The sequence below is a fragment of the Heterocephalus glaber genome, unplaced genomic scaffold (assembly GCF_053883595.1).
Source record: "Heterocephalus glaber isolate CG9 unplaced genomic scaffold, H.glaber_assembly_v1.0 deba00001509, whole genome shotgun sequence".
Classification (NCBI taxonomy): domain Eukaryota; kingdom Metazoa; phylum Chordata; class Mammalia; order Rodentia; family Bathyergidae; genus Heterocephalus; species Heterocephalus glaber.
This window is the reverse complement of record NW_028258325.1, coordinates 6,034,427-6,053,814: the sequence shown is the minus strand read 5'-3', so window position 1 is coordinate 6,053,814 and position 19,388 is coordinate 6,034,427. Positions and strand designations below refer to the sequence as shown.

General features: G+C 43.5%; 1 protein-coding gene across 2 annotated transcripts in view; it reads left to right on the top strand.

Annotated features, from left to right (window-relative positions):
* Positions 1-19,388, top strand: part of Clnk (cytokine dependent hematopoietic cell linker) — a 206,855-nt gene that overhangs the window by 29,263 nt on the left and 158,204 nt on the right. Inside the window, exon 1 of one of the 2 annotated variants that reach the window (XM_021260284.2) lies at positions 16,279-16,460. The exons of the other annotated variant lie outside the window; for it this stretch is intronic. The gene's annotated coding sequence lies outside the window, so the exon portion shown is untranslated. Of the gene's footprint in view, positions 1-16,278; positions 16,461-19,388 lie in introns of those variants that run through there. 2 annotated transcript variants of the gene reach the window in all.

Sequence of the window (19,388 nt, the reverse complement as noted above, 5' to 3'; positions counted from 1 at the left end):
ACTGCCCGTTTCCTTCCTTCATCTTTCGTGGAGGGTGCAGTCTGAATCTTTTTGTAACAGGCAAGTGTGCCACACCAGTTAGACAGCAGAGTGAGACACTGACGCAGAACCCCCGTGCCCCATTTCTGCTTCCTCTTCTCCCCACGACTCTCTTAGACAAGATTGCAGATCTACAGATGAAGAAGCAGGGGACTTTCAAGTAAAACAGCTGCCAGAATCCCATAGCTCTTGAGTGGTGACACCAAAATGAGATCCCATTTCTTCTCCAATGACCTAATGCCTCCCACTTTCATATCACCCGCCTTCTTAAATAGCACATTTCATTTTGTGCACAGGGGATATGGAAGGCAGAATAACAGGCCCAAAGATGATTATGACCTAATTCCCAGAGCCTATAAATGTGTTATATTGCACAAGAAAGGGGAAATAAGGGGTAGATGGGATTAACGTTGCTAAGCAGCTAGCCTTAAAGTAGAAAAATTATTCTAGATTACCTGGTGGTGTGGCCGGGAGATCCAATCAGAAAGGCTCTTAACTATGGAAGGGGAGGCAGAAGAGGAGATCAGAGGGAGGCAACATGAGAAGGATTCTACTCTGACTGACTCTGGCGGGTCTGAAGCTGTAGGAAGGAGCAGCAAACCAAGGATGAGAGAGGCCCCTGGGAGCTGGAAAAAACAGAAATGGATTAATTTCTCACAGCTCAAAAGGCAACACTGCTCCGCCTGCCAACACCTGGATTTTAGCCTCAAAGGGCCCATTTCAGAATTTTGCCCTCCAATAAGACTTTTTACTTTAAAAGATGTATTAAGTTACTAAGTTTTGAGTGATTTATTATAGCTGCAAATAGAAAGATAATAGAGTTCCTGTGTGTGACTTGTGTTTCCCAAGGTTACACCACGTGGGGAAGCACCAGTGGGGCTTCAGAGTGTAAAAGTGTGCATCATTCAGTCTTTCTGCACTTATTAAGGAGGAACTCAGATCCAGATTCTCCCTCTTCCCACCCTTACTACTTTGAGTTCTCCTTCTCTGGGAGTTTTTGTGCAAACTTGCGTTAAATGTCCATGGAGAGGTCACGAGTTCTTCCCAGCCCTTCTCTGATGTCTACTGTACAGATCACCGAGCCTTGGAAGGCACCAGGCAGCTTCTCTGCACTTGCAGTCCACCACTCTGTGTGCTCAGAGGCTACACTGACCAAGGCGGTTATGGAGACCCTCATTTCCCAAGGAGAATGGCATTCTCTGGGATCTTCTGCCCACCAGTGTCCATGTGCTTCCCCCTAAGCTTTTCTCCACCCCTTGGACTCAGGTCCAAGGACAAATCCAAGTAGCACCCAGCATCTGTACACAGGCTGCTCCTGTATTCCCACCTGAAACGGACGAGCTCCTAAAGCTCAGCCACAGGAAGTGCCTCACCCCACTTCCCCTGGACAGGTTCACCAGGAGCTCTCCTATCCTCTGAGGACCAAGGGGTCTCCAATGAACAGACATATTTGGGGCTGAATTTAAGAGAAGAGGAAGTGAAGCCAGCAGGCACTAGGTCATGTGACCTCCAATCCTGCTGGCTGTTAGCTGTGTTTTATCAGGCCCAGGGTTGTGCAGTTTCTTTTCCTCAGTTCCAGGCTCTGAGCTTGGAGGGGTGGCCTGCTCCCCTCCCCACTCCCTCAGGCAGGAAGCTTCCCTCTTCCCCGGGACCAGGAAGAGGGGCAGTGTGAACTCCTGCAGCCCCACCTACCCAGCCTGGAGGGGCAGACGGGGCCTCCTCCTGCACTTGGTAGATCAACGTAGAGGGAGAGAGCAGGCCTGCATCAGCATGGTCCCCAGGGTTTCCAGGAGGGCAGCTGGCATCCGTCACCAAGGAAGCATTCATTTTTAAAACAGTGAAAGAAAAATTAAACTGAGTTTCCATATAAAAAGCAAGAATGAAAATAAAAATGTTTCCAAGTTATTTTATTCTGAATTTATTTTTAATGCCAATGTCAACAAAAGAGCTATTTTACATGAGTCATTTTACAAAAGAGAAAACACAATTTCCTGAAATGGCATTTTATAGAACTTAAAGGAAACCAGTATTTGACATGAGAAAGATGGAAAGCAACTGACTCGTTCCCTTGGGGGCATCTTTTCCTCCCTAGTTCCTCTCCTTCTTCCGCTCCCTCTCCATCTCTCCCTCTCTCACCCTCTGGAATTCACTCCTCTTCCTCTTCTCTAGCTACCTCCTGTTTTCCCCTAAGATATCATTTAAATGGTCCGTCCCCAGAGACATGTTCCCTGGCAGTCTTTTATTTTCAGTAAGATTCCCTGTTATCCACTCTCAAAGAACAGCATCGCATTCTTCACAGCACTTACTGAGACGGTGGTAATTACTCCATCCGTCTTTACACACCAGGTGCTCAGGATCTGAAGAAGGAGACTCAGACAGCTCCCCACTCCCTTGGAGCTTATAGATTCCTAGGGGTGGGAGATGGTTTCCGACCGGCACAATCAGCTACACAGTGGAAGGGAGAGCCTTTGGGCAAGAAACGTGAGCATGTGTAGCAGGGCACAGGCAAGCCCTGCTCAGCCTTAAACGTGTGTCTGTGTGATTGTCTCCATCATAGTGTTCTCACTGTGTCCCCCCAGCAGCCGGCTGAGCGTCAGGCATGTTAGGTGCTCAGTAGATGATACCTAAGTCACCTAGTGAACCAGCCCATTTATTTCTGGCACATGATGAAAAGTATAGTTAATACCTCTGCCTATAGGTTCAAAGCTGAACCCACCAAATGTGAAAGATAAACATTTTGACCACTTCACAAAGCAAATGCCTACACTCATCCCTTAGGTGAACGTGTCAAGTGCAAAGAAGCAGCTCACTGCCCCCCAGATGAGCTCATTTATTTGCTCATTCAACGTGTGCTTCTAAGTGCCTGGAACTTATAAATAATGTGAGTTATAAATAATAACTCACTTAACACCAACTGCTCAAGAGGGAGGCCTGATTGGAGACACAATTCCAGACTCCCCCAAGAAATAGTGGTGCAGAGGGCAGGCGGCCAGCTCACCTAGGCTGCCCCACCACCTGCTCCAGTGCCCTTCCTGGAGGAGTGGTCCACTGTCTCCGTTGTCCTGCTATGACAAGCTTCAGGAAGTCCACCACTGCCGGCCAGACCGCTGCTTTCCAGCCTCTCCAGTCCAGAATCCCCACAGCACCCACCCAGGCAGGTCTCCCGAGTGTCACCAGCCATTACCATCCAAGGACCATTGTCCTCCCTGCTCTGCCATCTGTGTTCTTGCATCCATGTCCCCCAGCATTTCCCTCCTTTGTCACCAGCATGGGCCTTCGATTTTACATCTACTTCTCCAATACTTTCCAGGCCATAATGAGCTCTCTGCTTCCTGCTTGAACATCCTTCTGTCTCTTGGCACCTGGGTAGCTGTGAGATTCCCCAGCTTGTCTTCTAGCATCAGGGCTTTGTGCACAAATCTGTTTTTCCACTCCTCTCCAAATGACCTCGTGGACAGTGGAAATCAGATCTTGTCAATCGTCTATGTAAAACTGATAGGCTTCTTGCCTTTGGAATAAAACAGAAAAGTGTTTACCTGGAGCCAGATAAATGGGCCAGTCTGTCTAGCCTCACCTCCCAACCATTTTACACCTGTGTACCATGGCGTTCCAAGGCACATGTTTTCACCGCCTTAGCCCCTTGGCCTTGGAGGAGGCAGCTCTGTCCCATGGATGTACCTTCCACATCCTGTGGCCCATCTGTCATCCACCCCCTTCCCCTGACCACTACTGAGATAGTGAGGACAGTAGCTAAAAGCACTAAGGGGATCTGATGCTTTCAGCTCAGGTACTGGCTGGGTGACCTCACGTCACCTCGATTCTCTGTCCCTCTGTTTCCCCATTCCTTAATACCAATGGACTGATACTATGCTGTGTCACAGAAGCATTGGAAGGACCAAATATGCTCAAAACCCTGACTCCAGTGGCCACGGCCAGGCCCTGGGAGATCCCCTTCTGCAAATTACCAGCTTCAGTTCCAGGCCCCTCATGCATATCTCTATTTTTTTCATTCACTAAACAACTTGTCTATTTGTTTTCAGTCTCTCACCTCACAGCAAGCAGCTTAAGAGGAAGGACTCTTTTCTGTATTTTATTTGTCCTTCCAAAAATCTCATACTGGATATGACAAGGATGACAAGTTCAGTGAAGACTTGCAATCGCAGCAAAGGCTGGTGTTCATCTGTCTCACACACACATCCTGGCACCGTGGGGCCATGGAGTTATCATGTAACACTCGACCACACTGGCAAGGGGAGAGGCAAGGAAGGAATGTTTCTAAGGAAGGCATCTTAGTTTATGTTCACAAGCAACAGATGCAACCAGGTCTGAAATATCCAGTTTCTGCTTGCAAAATAGCCAGTTTCTGCTTGCAAAATCAAGAATTTATTTGTGCAAAGAAGGAAAACAAAATGAAATGAATATATCATACATTTGGCTAGGAAAGTTATACAGTGATAGCCCCATGAACATTTTTATATAAGAAATGGAAGAGTTGACACCTTATTGAAATTTTGACCGGGCAAAGGTAGAAGAGTTGGTAAAATCCCTCCCAGATGCACAAGTTGATCAACATTCCTAGCAGGTTGAAATCATCACCATTTGCTGAAACCCTTCAAGCAGTAAAACAGTTGAGTGCTTTTAATTCTGAATACAAAGTCTCTGTGTAACTCTACATGTAGTATTGCATATATTACGTCATGGCACTTGCATGTTACAGTTCGCTGCTGTTTACAGAAATCTGGGTTTCTTTTACTTTATTGAAGACCATGAGTGTTGCAGGTGGTTTTCCCCCAATGATGCCTGTTACCTTTCCTGCTCACTTCAGTAGCTGAGATCATTTAAGAGCCACCTCCACTAAATAAAGGATAAAGCACGCAGCTTTGGAAGCCACCTAAGTCTGCCATGCTAAATACTGTATAGTTCTGGGCTCTCTGTAAAGTCACACTGGACATTTTTTTTTGGCACTGGAGTTAGACACACTCTAAATTGAGTTGAGGCTACATATTCCAGCTTTCATTTAACCATGATGACCTTGAGTTTCTTGTGGAACAATCCCATCAGTCTCCTGATACATATTGAATATTACAATGCTAGATGCATCCTATAGACAATCCCACTGCTATTATAGTTCTCACTCTCTTTACTCACAATTCAGCATTTGAATTTTACCCACTAGGCCTCAAATTTCATAGCTAGTCATCTTCCCTTTGCTAAACTTGTTTTTTATCTGAACCCTACTAAAGTGAAAATGCTACATAACATGAGTATTAAGATTTCCAGATGAAGAGAATCAATAGGAGAGATAGACAGATACATAGATAAATAAAAGTTTGTTATAATTGGCTCATATGAGAGCTGCAAAAAGCTCCAGTCAGCAGGCTAGAGATCCAAGAGAGCCATGTGTGGTTCCAATTTGGATGCAAAGTCCTGAGACCCAAGATGAGCCAGTGTTTCAGCCTGAGACTGAAGGCTGGCAGCTCAAGCAGTCAAACAAAAAGAGTTTCCTCCTACTCAGCCTTTGTGTTCTATTCTAATGTTCAACAGATTGGATGAGCTCCACCCACTCCCAGTAGGGAAGGTAACAAATGTTAATCTCATTCAGAAACACTCTCACAGACAGACCCAGAATGTTTGGCCAAGTGTCTAGATACCTCATGGCCAGTCAAGTTGACACATAAAATTAGTCCTTGCAGTAAGGGTCCACAAGAGAAACTTCAAATTTAAGTAGAACAGTGCTCCTTGAACTTTTTTAAGACTGTTAGAGGATAGAAATATGTGAGAAATACAAGGATTTTGTAAGCAAGGGACAGAAGGGGCAGGTGGATCTAAATATGAGAGAAGAAAAGCAGGAAAGTGCCAGGAACAAAATGAGCTTCGCAGATTTTCTGAAATATTACCAAACCTGTCTTATATGGTTTATCGCATTTTAATTTTCCACTAGTCATCTATTTTTTATTTATATATTCATTTATCAGCTGGCATTTACTGAGGACGTAATAATGATCCAGACATTTCATAAGACACAAGGACCAAAGAATCAGCTAAAGAATGGACATGCCCACAAAGTGCCCCTAAAACTTAGTGATATTCATAAATCTCTTCAATATAAAATGTTAATGAAATCCCAGAATTTCTGACTTGGAAGTTTCCTTGTTATCTGTCCCAAACCCACCATCTTCAGTGAGACCAACATCACCATCATGGGCCTTCATCGTCCACCATATCATTCTTCATGGAGACTAGGAGCTCATGGCTCACCTCTGGATCTAACACTCCATGGTTGTTCTGCTTTCGTAAAAGTCTTACTCTGAACTACAGTCTTCTTCTAGCTTTTACTTCCAAATCCTATCTGTGTCACATACATCAACACAAAACAATTGTCACTTCCATAAACATGTAACCTGCCCTGTCTCCTGTGTCCAGTCTGAGGACCATGATGATGAAGATGGTGATGATATTTCACTACAATTTCTAACTCATGTTATGTGTCGTGATTATTTTATAATTTGCTTCATTTTATTCTTAGAACTCACAAAAATTGAAACAAGATGCACAATGTCCACCTGAGCAGACCAAAATTGAGAAGGAGTACGAGTAATTTGCTCAAAGTCTCCAAAAGAGTGAGAAGCTAAGGTGAATTTTGAAACCATTTCTGGTGACCTACTCACTTTTCCATTCTCCATCTACCACATTCAGGTGGTTTGTCTAAAAGATCCCAGAGAAAGAAAATTAAAAACAAATTTGTCTTCTACAGACTCAGTGGCCCCTCTGAGCACATAAAAGATGTGCTCAAATATGAGAAGCCATCCTCATTGGACTCTTGGACTTAGGAAGTGAATCATTTCAGGAAAAGAGGTGGTAGTCTTTCTCTCATGGGCATGGTCATCTGTCACCATTACTTTGTTTTCTCTGCACATGTACTTTCAAGTACTGCCTGTGACTTCCTTTGCTCACATAGAGAGACGATGGGCTGCAATTTTCAGGACACTGTGGCACAATTCTGTAGGGCCTTCCTAATTAAGTCAGCAATGCAGACTTTTACAATATCATCTTAGCTCTCAAGGAACCCCTGCCTGCTCAAGCACTTACATCCCTGGACTCCATGGCCTCTCTTCCATGCTAGAACTCACAAAGCCATGAAGACCTGGGGTGGTCCAGAAATCCCACCAGATGCAGGCTCCAACCGTACTTGTGGACAAGGACAAAATATAGTCTGCAAAAATAAAACAAGGACATTGAACCTCTGAGATGATATATGAAGCTCAGGCAGAATCTCCCCTCTCAAATTGCTTTCCTCAAGTTCATTTCTGCTTTGCACAAAATAAACTGGAGACTCACACCCCTCGGAAGACTAATGTGGACCAGGCTGAAGGAAGAAGGGAGCAAGTTCTAAAGACTTGACCGATGGGGAGGGCTTCTCAACCCTCACCTGGGTCATCATGAGGCCCAAAGGCCAGAACTGGTCACCAAGAAGCAGGCTCAGACCAGCCACAGAGTCAGTGGGAAGGAAAAGTGGGGCAGAGAAAGGCTTTGGAGCTGGCTAGGTGTGTGATAGATCAAGCCTATCTCAGGTGTTTTCTGATTTTGTGACACAAAGTCCTGTAGGTGCAAGCTCCTTCTTAAGTAGAGATCACATCCACTCTGAGAAGAGGTCATTGTCAAATGCTGGAAGGTGATCTGTGCACAGTACCTGGAACTAACAGGTGCTTCACCAACATAAGTGTTCTGGTTCTTTACCTCCTGGTCTGCAGTGCAGTCTGAAGGCATAAGTGGTAACTAGAAGGCCCGTGTGTAGGCCCAACTGGTCAACAGAAGTTAAGTAAAATTGAGGAATCTGGTATGGTTCAACACAGAGAGGAGACACATTGCTATTCTTATGCAATTGGTGTTTGTGCCACTGGGAAGGCTGACCTGGCCCAGGGGAGGAGTCAAAACAGGCCCTGGAGGGGTTCCTCCACCTCCACCACATCTGATGGCAAAGGATAAGGAAGTTGACTGCACCATGTTGGGAAATTAGGGCAGTCTTTTTCAAAATTCAAGATCCTAGAATATTTGACTGACGTACCTCCAGTGCTATTTAAACAAATGACGGCTGCTATTCATAGGGTCTCTGACCACCAGAGCTGCAAGATGGCTTCAACCATGCTCTTCCCACTCCTTAACATATGGTGTGGTCTATCCTATTTATAGCCTGAAGAAACTTAAGAAGATTAATTTAAAATCACACTTTAAAAACCAGTTGTTTCAATGCAGATAAAAAAGAATACGGAATAAAGAGATTTAAGTCTTTCCGCTTGAAAGTTGTTTTTCTACAGGAATTTTCAAAATACTGATGTTTCAGAATAGCAAATGTATGGCTCCAAATTCATTTCCTGGGGCTCCTATAACAAGTGCCACAAATTATGCAGATTTCAACAACAGAAAATTTATTCTTTTGAGGTCCTGGAGGGTGAGAGTCTGAAACCACAGTGTTGACAGGGCCGTGCTCCCTCCAGATCCTCTAGAGGGAATCTCTCTCTGCCTCTTCCAGTGCACAGTACCCCAGGTACTGCTTGGCCTTGCAGTACCTCCAATCACCGCCTCCATCTGCATAGAGCTGTCCTCTTTCTGTGTGTCTCTGTGTCCTCACATGACATTCTCCTTTGTCCTAATCTCTTTTCTTCTAAGTCATTTCCCCTAGGGCTTACCCTAGTGTCTTAGTTACTTCTTTGTCACAGAGACACAATACCTGATATCCACAACTATAAAGAGGAAAGGTTTATTTTGTCTCACAGTTTCTAGAGGTTTCAGTCCATGGTCATCTGGCTCCAAGGTAGGGCAGAGGGGCATGTTGGAGGAGAAACAGTCCATGGAGTGGCAGCAGGAAGGGGAGGATGATCAAGGGAGGAAGGAGGAAGATACACTTTTCCAGGCCATGCCCCTAGCAATCCACCTCCTCCAACGAGGCTTCATCTCTCAAATCACATTGAGCTACAACCTCATTAGTGGGATAACTGGTGAGTATCACACCCCATGATCCAGTCACCTCCCCAAAGCCCCACCCATGAGTTCATAAGGCTCTGAGGGAACATTTAGATATAAACCATAATATCTAGTCATTGCATCTTAACTTTATTACATCTTAAAAGGCCCATTTTCCAAATAAGGTCACATTTCAGTGTACTGGAGATTAGGATTTTAACATATCTCTTTAGAAGACATAATTCAAGTTACTACAGGCTCCAAACTGAAAACATTGCTGCGGAAATCTAATCCTTTAATTATTCCCAACTTTTGTTCCTATGTCATTTCTCCCTTCACCACCATCAGCATCATTATCACATTGCTTTTACACATCCGCATCCCATTTGCACCCATGGTTGTGATGTGCTAGGCTCAAGGATGACCAAACAAAGCAGCAGTCTTGCAAGCCCAACAGCTTCCCCAGGGCCCCATCATCAGTGCTTGCATCCCAGCTGAAATTCTGCCTGGTACACATTAACAGTTCCACAATGAAACTCCACAGCCTCCATCAATAGATTTGAAAAGGTACTCAATCTGCACTAGGCAGTTTCACACTACAGGAGTAATACTTTATCTAAGACTCAGTATTACACATATGGAAGCTTAATATTCAAACTATGTAGCATTCATTTGAAAGTGTATTTTATCCTTTTCTCTTTCACATCTGCTAATTTTCAAAATTGAGCAAGCACTATTGAAAGTGCTGGTGCAAGGGACAAACCATGTGAGTGCCACAGATCACGCCCTGTCCTCGTGGAGTTTACATCATTTCTTCATTAATAGTCGCTGAGCCCCATCTATGTGCCCGGGAATGTTCTCTGTGAGAGATTTTGGAAGAGACACTCATATTTCAGGAACATTTCCTATTCTCTCCTTCAGTGCCTTAGAATTCTTTCCTTCACATTTTACATTTTTATACCTCTCTTCTTAGGACCCTACTCTCCATATGCCTCAAAATATCCCTAAGGTTGTTGCTATGTGTCTCTGAGAATTAGCCAGGGAGCCACACTCCTACTGCCTCTTCCAGGACCCTAGAGTTGCAGAATGTCCACCTTAAGGAAAACCACACAGACCTGTGCCCAGAACTCTGGGCTCAGAGTCTGCTGACGGATGTGGAGCTTAGTGCTGACTTTTCACGGCATCTGTCTCCTCCTCTTAAAAAAGGAAGCTAATGGTGGTAAAAGCAAGCGACCTGAGGGTCAGAGATCAGAGCTTATCCTGCTTCATCTGACGGTTAGAGATGAGAAATTGTCTTTGCCTGATGCTTTACAGAAGCCAAGCAAGATCTTCAAGATCTTCAAACTAACAACTTTGAGTAGCAAAAACGACACCAGGGGTAGTTGCACTATAGATTAAAATACAAATGAAGGAAAACAAAATACGGGAAAGAGCTTGAAGACTGTTAAATGACGTACTCCAGCTATTATTGTTCCTGTTCCCCTTAAAAGAGGCAAGTACTTTTGGTTTCCCTCTCCTTCTTCTTTGAAAATGAAAAGATGCTTAGCTTTATTTCTGTAACAACTGTATAACTTTAGGCACTTAATGATGTTGGAAGGTTAGGAGTATGCTATGGTTTACTGTCCATGTCCCCATAGGCTCATGTGCTCCTAGGTGGGGCTTGAGAAGGTGCTGGGATCAGGTGGATGTGATGTCCAGTGCCCCCATGGTGGCACACACAAGTAATTCTAGCACTTGGGAGGCTGAGGCAGAAGGATCCCTGTGAGCCCGAGACCAGCCTGGGCTACACAGTGAGTTCAAGGCCAGCCTGAATTACAAAGTGAAATCCTGTCTCAAAATACCCCCCAAATCAATCCTTCGGTTAATTAATAATTTAATAATTTAAAATAAAATACTGATGTTGGGAGGTGAAGCCTGGTGGGAGGAGGTGGTCCCTGGGAGTGTGGCCAGGACGATCTGTCTGTCTCCCTCCTCCCTTGATCTCCCGCTACTTCTGGTTTCCATGCCATGAGCAGCTCTCCTCCGCCAGGCCCCTCTGCCGTGCTCCCCTGCCTTGGAGCCAGCTGACTGTGGACTGAAACCTCCACAATCTGTGAGCCTAAATAAACCTTTCCTCCTTTAGTTTGCGGGTGCTGGGTGTTGCATCTCAGTGATAAGAAAGTGACTAAGACAGGGTACTTCATCACTTTAAAGATGAGAAGTGAGAGAATCTGTTAAGCTTGATAATTTGCTTAAATTCACTCAATAAATGGAGTCAGATAGGAGACAGAGAGACAGACAGAAGATGAGAGAGAGAGAAGCTCAAAGTCTTGTCCCTCCATAAAGCCACAGGTCCAGCTCCACCCTGGGTCCTGGAGTTGTCTTCCTTCCTCTCCTGTTCTAAGCGTCCTTCTTTGCCAAACCAAAACCTGCTCATCACATGTGTGACAACGCAGCCTAGTAAGGGATTCCTCAGTGATCGCCCGTGCTGTTTTTGTTCCAAATGTGATTCTTGCTTCAGGACTTACATTCAGCCAATATGAGGACAGATGGTGTGGGGCTTTTGGCCCTGCCAATTTAGTGACCCTGGCAGCAATTCAACCCCTGCATGGAGAGAGTGATTTTGCCTGCATAGTTTAAAAATACTACAGTGTTTTTAACCTCAGGGAAAAAGTGTTTGGCAAACAAGCCATAGCAGATTTCTTTTTCCTTGGGGATGACGTCACATCCCCAGCCAGATTTGCCTAAACAATGCTCTGTTCAAGAAAAATGGCTTACAGTGGCTGCCACTAAAATGCAGAATTAGGGCAAGCTTTACTGTGCTGGAAGCGATTTGGCTGCAGATGCTGGAACCTGGCCGAGGTCTTACTTTGCCCTCAAATCGCCATGGTGGTCTATCACTTCACCTTATTAGGATGCTACATTCTCACTTAAAAACTGGTTTTAAACTACAGTCAGTTCAGTTCTTCTACTGCTGGGTAACACAAGATGAATCTTTAGAATTATAGCAGATTCCAAGAGGAGAAATAAGCCAACCACCACCCAGGGGTTTATCATTTAGGAAATGCAAACCTACGAAGGTCATCCTTGCCTGGAGGTTCACTCTGAAATCTCTTCCCTCCAGAGCAACCTGGGCTGCTCCTTTTCCTTCCTCAGACATCACCTGTGCAGACTCAAATCAAGCATCTGATGTGAAAAGAATCCCCACCCCATACGCCCAGGCCATTCTCTGTCTTACCACCCTGTTTCATTCCTCCCTTGCACTACACCATCTCTCATCTCCCTATGAGTCTCTGTCGTTCCCATGGCCACTGTGGGACAGAACTTCCTGTGCTGGGTACCTTCGTGGTGGCAGTTGAGAGGGCAGGACACAGGTGAATCTATCATCAGGGCCATGAGAACCTGGTGACTCTGATTCTGTATTTTCAAATGTGTGACAGCAGTAAGAACACCAGCATGGAGGTATTATTGTAATGATAAAATTGTACATTTATGTAAAATGCCCAGAATAATTATACGACATACTGAGGTCTTGATTATCGTGAACTCCAGAGCTCCTTCTGGGGGAAGGTGGTGTGAGAGCTTAGCAACGATTTTGTGGTTCATGGACATTTATTCATTGATAACTTAGCTGTCAAGTCTGTGAGTAAAGAATTGGCAGCATCAGAGGAATATAAGGCAAAGACTTTAGGGAAGAGCTCTTTCTACATTGACAGAATCATCTCTACCCCTGTGAATTCCAACGAACTTAGTTATGAAGGAAACAAAGCCAGGCAAGGAAATAAACACAAAACACATGCTGCACTCAGAATGGCCCCTCCCTTGTGGCCCATAGACTGTCCCCCGAGCTCTGGGCTCATCCGTGTTGGATTTTTCCTTCATGCAGAAGGCCTTAGGGTGGTCAGGCCAGGAAATAGCGGACACCTGAACTCCTTGTTAGAGGGAATGGGACCAGCTCACCCCTACACTGTGCCCCGATGACTGCATGTGTGCATGCCCACTGTGTTTCTGTTTGGGGCTTTGGGCCAGGAGGTAACTCCTCAGCAGCTGTAAAAATTGCCCACTGGTGTCACGGACCTGGCTGAAGTTGAGCATGTCGGAAATCCAGTGTCAGACACCACTTACGTTTCCACGGAGAATCCCCTCAGAAGACCTCGTATGACTTGAAAGAGCTGATGTGGGGAGGATCCCGATGTGCTACAGGACAGGAAGGGAATCCCAGACAGTGTGAGCTCAGCCTTCTCTGGAACCCAGCATCCAACTGCCAATGGACAGAAGCCTAGATATGATAAATCAGGCACACTGGCGCTAACTCATTCAGGTTTCCACACAAGACTCTTGTATAATTTCTTAAAAACATGTGCATTTTGAACCCCTGCAAGAGCCAGCACTCTGGAATAGGAATCTATGAAACAAGCAACACACCCATGGTTCCCAGAGAGTGCTACAAACGTTTTTTAGATTTGGGGTTAAATATATGAGGGAGTTGCACTGCACGGCCCCACCCATTAACATCCACCTCAGACTGGCTGTCTGCCAGGAGCTGGGACTAGCAGCAGCTGAAAGGATAAAGCTGAACACCCCACATTGGCAGGATTTTTACCCAGAGCCAATGATTTCTCTTAACACCTAATCTGTCCTTTTCAAAAGAAAAAAATGCAAAGGAAAACTGAGTGCAAAAAACAGCTGGAAAGTGTTGAGGTTAGATGAGTTGTTGCCTTTCCTTCTCCCTTCAGCATGTTCCCTCCTTTGAAAGAGAGGAAGTGAATGAAGAGTCCAATCTGCTTCCGCATAGAATGTTTATTCATAAGAAATGAGATTCCAGGGTGGAGTCACTATATGAGGATGCTTTATTTTTTTTTCTTTCTTGGGAGTTGATAATCATTTCAAAATTAAAAGGTTAAAAGTAAAATCATTTTCAAAGTATAGATTAAAATGTCAATTACTCCTTGTGTGTGTGCTACATTCATAGAAGAAGTTGAAAAAAAAAATAAAACTCTCCTGTTTGAATGAGATTCAGGCTGCTGACATATGTTATTACCATTATTTGCATGATAATTTTAAAATTTCATGCACTTAATGATTCTGGGAGGTTAGTGGTACCACAATCATTTTTAAAGATGAGGCATGAGAGAATGAGTTAACTGTGATAACTTGCTTAAATTCCTTTCATAAGCACAGCTGGACAGGATGTGAAGAAATCCAATATGACTCTGCAGCTGACCAAGCTTGGATTTCAGGCCCACATACACCTTGGCAAACATCACACATCCTTTACTCACAAGTGCGGTCTAACATGCGTCTATCAGTTTGCGGGACTGGGGGCTCCATACTATGTTTTAGTGGCGCTATGAGAGAGGCCTGAGGAACACCTCTTGGGCAGCTCCCAAGCTAATCAAACTAACCAATAAGCTTACCTGTCACAAGGGCTGTTGTGGGGAGACAGTTTTATGTCTCTGCTAAACTTGTAAATGACCTCTTTAGTTTTACAGTGTTCTCTCTGTATCTCTGTCCAAATTTCTCCTTGAGAGGAAATTAGTCACATTGGATTAAGTCTTACTCTGACCTCATTTTAACTTGATTGTTTTTGTAAAGAAACTGACCCCAAATGAGATCAAATTCTGAAATACTGAGGGCCTGGACTTTAACACGTGTGTATGCAACACACATCTGAACCAAGGATTGAGCCCAGGACCTGTTTACTAAGCTACATCCCCTCATCCCCAGCTCTTCACATGTTTATTTTTTTTTAATTTGGAGACAGATTCTTGCTTGCCATAAAGTTGCCCAGTCTGGGATAGAACTGGGATTATAGTTATGTGCCACCACACTGGCTTGACATATAAATTTTGAGGGGCCACAATCCACCCATAACAGTCCCTGGTTGTCTTGAAGCTGCCTAGGGAGTTAGTAAAGCACACTTCAGGATATGTCAGGGTGGCCATGGAGGACTCACCTTGGAGTCATCTGAGTCATCTGATCCTTCCCTCTCTCTCTCTATGTTCCCCTGCTCTGCTCAATGAGCACCCTGAATTAAGCCGCTTTGTCCCACTGTGCCCTTCTACTGTAATTTTGGAGCCAGGTAGCCATGGACTGAAACCTCTGAAGTCATGAGACAAAATAAATTCATCTTCCTTAAAGTATGTATGTCAGGTATTTGGAACCAGGAACAATAAAGCTAAATAATATGGCCCTCAAAAGGAACCACCCCTACAGACATTTCAATTTCATACTTCAAGATTTCAGAACTATGAGAAAATAAATTTTCATTATTTTAGCCACCCAATCTGTAGTGCTTTGTTATGGAAACCCTAGCAAATTAATGCAGGTACAGGCACAACTGACCAAGTGGCTTATATGGTAGTGAACTGATAAAATGCTTATTGTTTTATACCACAAATGCACAGGTGAATAAATTACTTGAATCTCTCTAGGCTTCGCTTCTCACAATTAAAAACGTTATTAGAGAGATTAAGGAGAAAATTATTTGTAAGTTACTTAGCACAATAGCTGCCACATAAGTAACATTTAGTGAATAATTATTTTACTATTTCATTTGTTAATTCAGAGTTATTTACCCACAAAAATATGCATTTCTTAGAATGCATTTTATATAATGTGGGAGTTTATTATAGAACTAAACATCAATAGCATTAATATGTATAAAACTAGAGCATCGCATAGCAACTACCCAGAGGAGGACAATAGACACTTGGAAAGTAGACAGAGGTTAAGGCTGAAGGAAATTAAAGTACATCAAGCACCTGCTATATACCTAAAGTATAGCTCCATGAATTTGTTTAATTATTATGTTCACTTCTTATAATAATCCTAAAATATAGGCATTATCATTTATCTGGCATAGACATGGAAATTAGTTCACAAGCCAATGTCCACCTGCCCAAGACCCTGTAGCTAACAATGAATACAGCAAGGATAAAATGAGCAGGTCCCTGTGGTCGTTCTGTAATACTCGAGGGATGTGGTCCACATGTTCTAAACAGCTAAGGACACCATAGCAACACCAAGTCATGAGATAATTCGTGTCCAGCACGCACATGAAGTTAAGACTAGCAGAGCCCCACCTTATATGCCTGCTGCCCGGCAGTCTGTTTTAATGTGCTCTGGTGATCACGACGTGCTGTATATGGACATCATGTGACTTTAAGGACAGCCTTGGGGTTGGGAGTCCTCGGCCTCCAATGGCTTCAATTATCACACTGCAACTCACAGAAGAGGAAGTACTGCCTGCCCACAGGTCATGCCTCCCCAGGTCTGTGGCTGCATTTCACAGGAAGCAAAACTAAAAGGGACATCTGAATTGGCTTCTGCTGCAGGACACTGCTTAGCATTGAGAGCAGTTCAACACCCTGCCTTACGGATTACCAGTTCCTTCAGTTCTCCGTGATGTCACCATAGGACCTTGTCCCTGGACACAGACATCTCAACCCAGAACTCTTGGCCCTCTGAAGACTGTCCAGGTAAAGTAGCGGGTCAGCGTGGTCTGAGAGGGCATCTGTTGATCACCTCAAGAACTTCTATAGCACCCAAAGAGCACAAACAACACCAGATTGTTTAGTTTGGGTTTTAAAGATTGCTTCATTCTACTTGGAAAACAAAAACATAAAGGGCTCCATGTTTCCAATCTGCTACTCCTGGAGCTTGGGCCCCTAGTGTGCTGCTGATGTCCACATCCCATCGGCTGCAGGCTTTCTTGCTGTCTGTCCACCCTTAGAACAGCAGCTTTGACTCAGAGTGGGTCACTACAAGGAGACTTTCATTCCTGGAGTTCAGTGGAAATCTATATATATTCTAAGTTAATACTTCTTTGGTGTGGAAGATGTGGACTTCGGAATTATGCCGACATCTTGCCCTCTCAGGGGCCAAAAGCCCAAAGGCGAGAGTAAAGCTGGGATAAAATGTTCATTCTGAAATGGCACCAGGTTTTTGTTGCAGAGAACAGACAAGTGATAAACTGGAGTGAGAGAAAGTGCAGTAAATGCCACCAAAGTGCAGATACTTTGGTTATAAAGGATCCTGATGCGACTGAGCTTTGTTAATCCATCTGATTGTTCTTTGGTGATGTCAGTTCTCTGATTGTGTCTTGGTATCTGTATTGTGTGAAGTTTTTTGGGCATTCTCAGGGGCCACCCAAACACCGGAAATAGGCATGTCAAAGATTGGGAAGAGGATGGCAGGTCTGGCTAATTGGAGGCCAACTGGAGGGAACTTCAGATAAAATATGACCTAGAGAGCCAGCAAGGGTGCCCGGCATTGTTGTGACTCTGACTCTAGCCAGCCAGGTATGTATATTAACTCACTTGACCCTTAAACCTGGCCTTGAGCACTAGGGATTATCTTCCTTCCTTCACAGATAAAGAGCTTGAGTGTTCAAAGGAACATGCTCAAGGTTGTCCAGACAGTGATGAATTCAGTAAGAACTCAAAATTAAGCTTATTTTCACCTGAGACTGACCACTATGTATAGTTAACTATGTATGTTTTCAGCTTCCTAAAGTTCATTCTTGAATCCACTCCTGCAGTGGTCTTTGACAGCCAACATCTTAATGATGCTGTTTCCATTTCACCAGGGAGGGCCTCTCAGATAACTGTATGAGCCTCAGAACTGCAGCATTCTGAAAACAGGTTATAACTTCCTGTACATCCAGCCAGCTCTGGCCTTTACATCAGGGGATCCCATTTTCTGCTCACTCTGCCACAAGTCAGTTACTTTGTGGAAAGTCTACAGGATTTGATGCCAGACCAAGCTGGCCAGCATCCTAAATCTACCACTTTGGGACATCCATATTCTTTTCATCTCCAAGTATCAACTCCTATATGTTTGTAATGGAGCCAGATTACATAAAACTTGTGTTGAAAATTATTTATCCTTTGTAATATTTATATTATATGAAATATAATGTGTACTTGACACATTATATGGTTTGTAAATGTTGACTTCTTTCTCTATTAGTTCCTTTTCCTTAAACCAAATCTTCTCTAATCTTAGTCATAAAATATGCTCACAATCATCATGGAATTTATCAATACACATAAATGTATGAAAGTTTATTTTACTAATGTCATTTGAGAATAATGATATATTACATTATATCTTTGTATAATCTACAGAGTCTTTGAATACACATTTTATAGATGATGATTTTAATGTAGTGGGCAGGACATATATTAAATTAGTCAGAAGATGTTGGAACTGGGGCTCAGAGAACTTCAGTGAAGGTGGACAGCATGGTAATATGGAAAGTGAAAGGGCTTTGAGATCAATCAAAACTGGATATGAATCTATTGTGTGGCTTGTGTTCCATTGGGTACATGACTTCACCTGTCTCCTCTTCAGCTAGTTACTGTTGGTGCTTTATAATTTGAAATCGAGAAGAATAGTACACTGCGGGTTGCTCTGAAGTTGAGAGCAAGTGCACATTGTGCCTGACACATCCACTCAGCAAATAGATGAATGGCAGCTTTTGCTGCTATGCAGGGCCAGAAGGTGGGTAACAGCGAGGTCTGGAACCATCCTCTTCTGAATCCTACTACATGAAGCAGTTATATCTCCCACCAGCAACCACCAGGTTCAAGGTCAGAGTTCCACAGAATTCTTCCAGCTACCAAATGTTCACAGGGCCTTATTAAACAGAGAACAAATTTCCAGTGATTTTGCAAGTTATCAGTTAAACTGAGAAGCCTCGGGTTAGGCATCAGCAACTCAAAAAAAAAAAATCAGGGAAAACAGAATTGTGAGGAAAAAATATAGGAGTTATTTTTCGGTGATCTTTTCTTTTTCTACTTTTGTTACAGAATTGTTTGGAAATTATCCTGATTATTCTGCTTAATTTCTTGTTTCATTGTTTCCAGTCTTTTAATTATGGCTATGTGTATGCATACATCCTGCATAATAGATATTGTTTCTATACACAGTATAGAGCATGATGAATTACAGGGGTTAACTGGTAAAAGAACGACCCCTTTATTAATGATTTGCAGATGCCATTGATAGGCCTGCTAACTGTTAGATAATGAACACTCATTGTTTCTTGTCATTTTAGTAAATGTGCCTATTCTTACTTCATAAAAGAGGACACTCAGTTCTGAGAGATTTCATATATTGTCCGTATCATACATTGAATAGGAAGATAAGACAGAAATGGCACCGAGGCCTGCCTGAGCCCCCAGGTTCCTGTTTTGTGCATGGTGCTTATGCCCTACTACATGTGTACAGAGTTAGGGCAGCAACATAACTTCTCCTCTTTTTAATTTTAATTTTGTAATTGCAAGTAGACAAAATATACCTGTATCATATGTTTATGGGATAAAAGGAAATATTATGATTTATGAATACAATGCAGAATGGTTAAATCTGACTAACATATCTATCACCTCAAATACTTACTT